Below are 7,345 nucleotides of genomic sequence, written 5' to 3' on the forward strand. Positions count from 1 at the left end.
AACCCAATTCAACCTCAACTCCAACATACAAGCAACATCCATCCTTATCACATCATAACAACCCCAACCAATTCAATTTTAACCTTCATACTTATGCCTAAGCTTAACTTTAACCATACTTAAGTTCTTTTAATCAAAACAACAACATTTACCATTCCATTTCAATACCATGACACTCCCAAACTCTAAATCACAAACATCAAGCTACAATATCACCCTAATAATCAAAATCATCTTATAATACATAGGAATCTAGGGTTTGGAGATGATATACCTTCCTTGGAGAGTGGAGAATCAAGAGAATGGCTTGGAATCACCCTTAAAGTCCTTATCCAAGCTTAATCTAAACAAAACTTCAAGAACACAAATTTTAGTTCTTGAAAAACACTATTCACCATCTTCTTTCATGATTTATAGAAAAAGATTGGCTTGGAATTAGAAGCTTAAACTTATAGGAAGTATGTAACTATCCATGGGGAAGCTTAGATAATTACCTTGCTAAATAGTAAGTGGTGGAGCTTGGATCTTCAATTTTTAAGAAAAGAAGCCGAGAGCATGAAGAAGAAGAAGAGAGATTTTTGTGTTTTGTTTGGTGAAATGAAATGTTTTGGCTTGGTTGGTTGATTTTTGTGTTGTTTTTGGTTAATTACTTAATTAACCTTGATTTTGTGTGGTTATAATTCAACCACACTTCCTTCCCTTCTATGTCATGCTTGTGTCATCCTCATGATGTCATCCTCCCCTCCTTGTCCTCTTCTCATTGGTTGGGTGACATCACTCTCTCTAATCCCTTTGATTAACTTCCTAATTGTTTGCCTAATGACCGCTGATCTGTTATACGGTTCGCTTAACTTTCGTTTTCGTTTATCGCTTGAGGGATCATACCCGGGATCTTATTACTTAGGTTCCCTTAACCTTTCTCAATACATTATATTCCTTTTTATGATCCTCTATTATAATCCTTTAATTTAAATCCTTTTTATCCTGTTACCTTATACTCAATTCTCTCCGTATCTAGTGTATTTCTGGGAAAAACCAAAGTGTTCGGATTTGGATTCTGACGATCTTTACATACACTTATATCCCATATAAAGTACTAATAAAATCTCAGAATATCCATATCAGAACCCCTACATAGTGTGGCATGAAAAGTTTTCTCATTCAGCAAAAACACTATTCATAAGGGTTTCAAAATTTCCCAAAAATTGGGGTTATTACAGTTTTAATCTTCAGCCTGCTTTTTAATCTTGTTTATATGTTCAATGATAATGTGTGGAGTTTCATCCTTTGAATGCATAAATTCCATCCAAGTGTACCTTGAGTAGTCATCCACCATCACCAGTGCATACTTCTTTCTAGAGATGGACATGACATTTACGGGACCAAACAAATCCATATGGATAAGTTATAGTGGAGGATTAATAGAGTTCATAACTTTGTTTTTATGACTTAACCTCTTCATTTTAACTTTCTGACAAGCTTCACAAACTTTGTATTGAGCGAATTTTAAAGCTGGCATATCTCTCACCAATTCTCTTGTCATAAGAGTATTGATTGCTTTGTAGTTAAAGTGAGAGAGCTTCTTGTGCCAGCGTTTGCTTTGTTCACTTGATGCCTTGGTGTAGAAGTAACATATCTTGTCCTTGTTTGCTGAGTTTATATCTATAACAAACAGGCTTCATTTCATTACTCCTTGTAGAGAAACTTCACAGGTCTTTTTGCTTGTGATTGAGAAATCTTCTTTGTCAAAAATAACCTTGAAGCCGTTGTCTGTAAATTTTCTGACACTTAAAAGATTTACTTTAAGACCTGCAACCAATGCTACATCTTGAATGATAATATTTCCACAAATCAAATTGCCATATCTAATTGTAAATCCTTTGTTGTTGTCTCCAGAGATCACCAAAAGGCCATCCATCTCCTCAAACTGTTATAGCAGGGCTTGTTGAGCAAGATTGAAGCTGTATGTATATCTCAATAATATTGATTTGGATAATTTAACATAGAACAAATGAATTGCAAATACTCTATGTTCCACTAGAACCGGTATAGATTGATTATTGGATATATACATGATGATCTTGGTAGCTACAGTGAAGAAGACGTCAACGGAGATCCGTATAAAGCTCGTTAATATGTTCAGGCAACAGAGAAATAAGATTGAAGTCATTTGAAGCAAATATTTGGATTAGTGTGAAAACCTAAGGGATTCTATGTGAAGTTGATTATATCTAGGAGAAGACTTAACAAGGCTTGTAAAGATCATAGTACGAAGGCCTGCGAGCGGAACTAGTCACCTGTGAACCTGACTATTGTACTAGGTTTCATTGATTCGTGAAAGGAAACTAAGTACTATCATTAGAATTCGTATATGAATATAAAGGCTATATAGTTTATACAAAGACTCGGAGATAAGACATGAATACGGAACAGTTTCAAGGTTAAAGCGTTCTACATAAACTAAGTCAAAGTGATCACTACCTTGTAGTAGGAGTCACCATAGCCACTCTATTGCTTAGAAGGAGCAAGAACCTTGAAGTATAGATCAAATTCTAAGTATCGGAATTGGTTTTGACCTAGTAGGAGCAACATGGACGAATTAGAAACAAAAACTATCTGAGAAGTGGTTATACGCCACTCTAGGAACAAGTAGGACTTAGTTCTACCATATGAGGTGCAACTAGTGCATTTTCTAAGGCAAAATCTCTCGTATAAACTAAGTGGCGCAATTGGACTCTCTAGGTGCTCTAGTAGGCATAAGTCATGAGTTCCCTAGTCATTAGAAGGCGCAACTCAGCTCCCCTTGAACCTATGAGTCACGAAAAGCTATTTTTCCAAGGCAAATTCATTCCCTAGGAAGCTTGGAGGAGCAACTAGAGGGTAGAGCTTCTTGTAGGGGCAACTTGAGAGAATTTTTAAGGCTCTTGTATGCGCAAATTATATTGAATGAAATTTCTCTAAGTGTAGAATAACTTCTCTAGGTGCAAGTCACAAAATAAAGAAGAAACATGGACGCACGTGGACAAATGAAAGGCTGTCAATACAAATACTTGGTGGATATGCAATCATATGTCTACTCTCTCTCTCTCTAAAACCTACTAGCCTATATAATCAATATATGCAGATTGGAATAAAAGATCTCTCCATTTAAATATTGTGAAGCTCTTGCAATTTATTCTCAACACTCAAAAAGCTTAATTTGACAAGGATATGTCATGCCCAATTGTTTACTCACCACATAAGGACTTATACACTAGATACACTCAACATTGATAGATTCTTTAATTGTATTGTTAATTATTTGATAAGAGCTATAGGTTTTTAGAGTGAAAAGATACAAGCCATGATTTTGATAGATTATAACTGTATTTGCTTTATCTTTTTGTAACTTTAAATATTTGTTCAAGGTGTAAGTGTTAAGTGGTATAATTATCCACTTAGAATGCTTCGTAAAGGCTCAAATTGATGTTTTGTACTCAAGTTGTTTGTGTATTTGATGTGTTTTTTGTAGTGTTTTGCATTTCAGGGCATAATCGGAAGGAGGACTGGATATTGCATGATTTATGCTTAGAAAAGTGTTAAGATGGAGCCTCGGTTAATTGTGTGAAAGAAACCAGCAATTGCAGTCAAGAAACTACGAAAAATCCATTTTTCCCAGAAGCTCAGGGCGGCCGCGCTACATTTGGGAGCGGACGCACTGGCTTTGGGGGCGTCCGTGCTAGGTTGACTTTCTAGAATCCTGTTTCTAATAGAAGATTGATCTGCTGGACTTCTGGATTGTTTGGGATGGTATTTAAAGAGTTTTTGAAGATGTTTCTCATAACAGAGAGCAAGGAGAAGGCAACAAGAAGACCTAATAGCACAAATTCAATGAAGGAGAAGAAGAAGTTGTTTCACTTATGATTCTTTGCTTAAGTTGTAATCTTGAATGCTTGTTTCCTTTTTTGTTGAACCTAATACTCTTGTTAATGTACTTTGTTTTAATTCAGTTATATCAGACCTAGTTTATCTCAATTTATTTACCATGCTTTCATTGGAACCCATGGTGACGATGAGTTCGGTTATGAACTAATCGTTATCATGGGGTTCTAATGGATTTACTTATGAATTTATATAGTTAATTTGTTTTAATATCTTGGTGTGTGGTGATTGATTGATATCCTAGTATTGGTTGTGCTTATTCATCTTATGTGCGTGGCTAACATATAAGATAGCGTGTTAATCTCTATTGGAGCGACAGTGAATATAGAGATTTTGAACTTGCCAAGCTAGCTGGTTCATGTATTTATTATGCATGATTCTTAGGTAATTTTAACCATCTTACTTTCCCTATGTAATCACGATAGATAACTTATGCATTAAACCTTATGTTATCAAATTCTATAGACATATAGGGTCTCAACATATTTGGTGTCTATTCAGCTTCTATCTCTTTTATGGATGTCTGGTAGTAGGGTATTTGTACAATAAAAGTTGGTGTTTACTAGTTTCGTGTTATCTGATTAGTTATCATCACCATTGCATGCAAAGGTTAAGAACAATGACTTTATATGAAGTATTTAATGAAGTTAGAATCCCATATTTGTCCCATATAGTTAAATCAACCCTTTTAATCTCTTATTTATATGCATGTTAGTTTAATCTTAGTTATAAATATCTCAACTTGTTATTGTCTTAGCATTGAGCAATAGCCATATCATTGTTGCATAAGAGCATAATGTTAAGTTAACTAAAAGAGTCTATGTGGGTACGAATCTTATTTACATCTTATACTACTTGTGAACGCGTATACTTGCGTGAATTTTAGCGCGTGTTTTTGTCCTAACAAGTTTTTGGCACCGCTTCCGGGGACTCGATGTTAATTTTTAGTTTATGTTCTTGTCATCAGTGGTCGTTAAAGTTTACTGACTCGGATATTGTACTTACTTGGGTACTTATTGTGTTTCAGGTACTCTAGAGGGCTTGTATGCGGACACGTTCTCAATTCCGTAAAGAAGCACTGGAAGGAGTTGAAATAGTTGAAGAAGTTTTTGAAGAAGTTGAGAAAGTTGAAGAAGAAGTGATCATTATAATGGGAGATCAAGCAGCGAATCCGAAGGCTTTGATGGATTACTCTCAACCAAAGATCAATGACATTCAGTCTAGCATTATCAGACCAGCCATTACGGCTAACACCTTTGAAATTAACTCTAACACGATTCAGATGATACAGAATTCAGTCCAGGTTGGGGGTTCTCCAATAGAAGATCCCAACATGCACATCAGAGATTTCATCAAGATCTGCGACACTTTCAACTATAATGGAGTTTCTGAAGATGCTATAAAGCTGAGGCTTTTCCCATTCTTTCTGAGGGATAAAGCTAAGTGCTGGTTACATTCTTTACCAGCAGGTTCTATCACCAAATGGGAGGATCTTGCACAGAAGTTTCTAACTAAATTCTTCCTTACGGTGAAGACGGGTGCAATCAGAAACGCTCTCACTCAAGTTGCGCAGCAATCGGGAGAATCTTTGTGTGAGGATTGGGATCGCTACAAGGAGATGCTTAGGAAGTGTCCTCATCATGGTATGCCTGATTGGATGATCATAAATTACTTTTACAATGGTTTGGGAACACAGTCTAGACCCATGATCGATGCAGCATCAGGTGGAGCCTTATGGGCTAAGAGCTACGATGAAGCTTATAAGTTGATTGAACTGATGGATGCTAATGAATACCAGAACCCAAGTCTCAGAATGCCTCAAGGTAAGGTAGCAGGAGTTCTAGAAGTGGATATAGCTACCGCTATAGCTGCTCATCTTCAGGCCTTAATGATGAAGGTGGATTCTTTGGCTAATTATAGAGTTAATCAGATCACAAGTGTTTGTGAGCTTTATGCAGGTGCGCATAAGACTGAGTAGTGTGCTATTTCTAGTGAATTAGCTCAGTTTGTAAGCAACTTTCAGAGGTCGCAGCAACCAGCTCCAGCCACTTATCATCCCAATAATCGCAATCATCCTAAATTCGGCTGGAGCAACAATCAGAATGCGGTGTAATAGCCTTATCAGAAGTATGCATCAAAGTAATTCAATCCTCCTGGTTTTCAACAACCGCAATATGCACCAATACAACAACTCCAACTTCAGCAACTACTGCATGGAAGTACAAATCAATCTAATGAAAAATCTGAATTGGAGGAGTTGAGGCTCATGTGTAAGAGCCAAGCGGTTTCTATCAAGACTCTGGAAAATCAAATTGGGCAGATTGCCAATGCTTTGTTGAATCGAAAACCTGGTACACTCTCTAGTGACACAGAATTTCCAGGCTAGAGGGAAGCAAAAGAGCAGGTTAAGGCAATTACATTGAGGTCTGGCAAGATTGCGAACCCCAAAAGTTCTCAAGTTCCAGAATCTGAAGTTTTGGCTCAAGAAGATGTGCAGAAGGAAGCAGAAGTAGAATCAAGGAAGAAAACTGTGGAACACACTCCTCCTGAGTGTAATACAGGGGGGGAATAGGTCTATCCTCCACCTTCTTTTCCTAAGAGGCTGCAGAAGCAAAAGTTCAATAAGCTATTTGCTAAGTTTCTGGAGGTGTTCAAGAAACTTCATATCAACATACCTTTCGCTGAAGCTCTTGAGCAAATGCCAAGCTATGCAAAGTTTATGAAAGGTATTCTCTCTCGGAAAGTGAAGCTCGATGACTTAGAGACCGTTGCTCTTATGGAGGAATGCAGTGCTGTGCTGCAATAAAAGCTGCCTCCGAAGCTTAAGGATCTTGGAAGCTTCACTATTCCTTGCACCATCGGAAAATTTTCATTCGATAAGTGTTTATGTGATTTGGTAGCAAGCATCAATCTAATGCCTTTTTTTATCTTCAAGAAGTTGGGTTTACCGGATCCAAAGCCTACATATATGTCCCTGCAGTTGGCCGATCGTTCTATTACATATCCACGAGGCATTGTGGAGGATTTCTTGGTCAAGGTGGACAACCTCATCTTTCCTGTTAATTTTGTAATTCTTGATTTCGAGGAGGATAAGAAGATTCCCATAATCTTGGGAATACCTTTCTTCGCTACTGGCCGAACCTTGATTGATGTGCCGAAAGGTGAGCTCACTATGCGAGTTCAGGATCAGGATGTGACCTTCAATGTTTTTAATGCCATGAAATTCCCTACTGATGTAGAGGTGTGCTTTAAGGTGGAATTGGTCGAATCTGTGGTTACTTCAGAGCTTGATCAAATGCTAAAGTCTGATGCCTTAGAGAAAGCCTTGATGGGGGATTCAGATATTGAAGATGACGAAGGTGATGAACAGTTGCAATATTTGAATGCGTCCCCTTGGAAGCGAAGGCTGGATATGCCATTTGAA

General features: G+C 37.3%; 1 non-coding gene across 1 annotated transcript; it reads right to left on the reverse strand.

Annotated features, from left to right (window-relative positions):
• Positions 1-5,461: 5,461 nt before the first annotated feature.
• LOC141721989 (small nucleolar RNA R71) lies at positions 5,462-5,568 on the reverse strand. Its single transcript, XR_012575028.1, has one exon. It is a non-coding gene; the product is annotated as a small nucleolar RNA R71 (small nucleolar RNA).
• Positions 5,569-7,345: the final 1,777 nt, after the last annotated feature.

The sequence above is a fragment of the Apium graveolens genome, chromosome 4, assembly GCF_009905375.1.
Source record: "Apium graveolens cultivar Ventura chromosome 4, ASM990537v1, whole genome shotgun sequence".
In the NCBI taxonomy this organism is placed as follows: Eukaryota; Viridiplantae; Streptophyta; class Magnoliopsida; order Apiales; family Apiaceae; genus Apium; species Apium graveolens.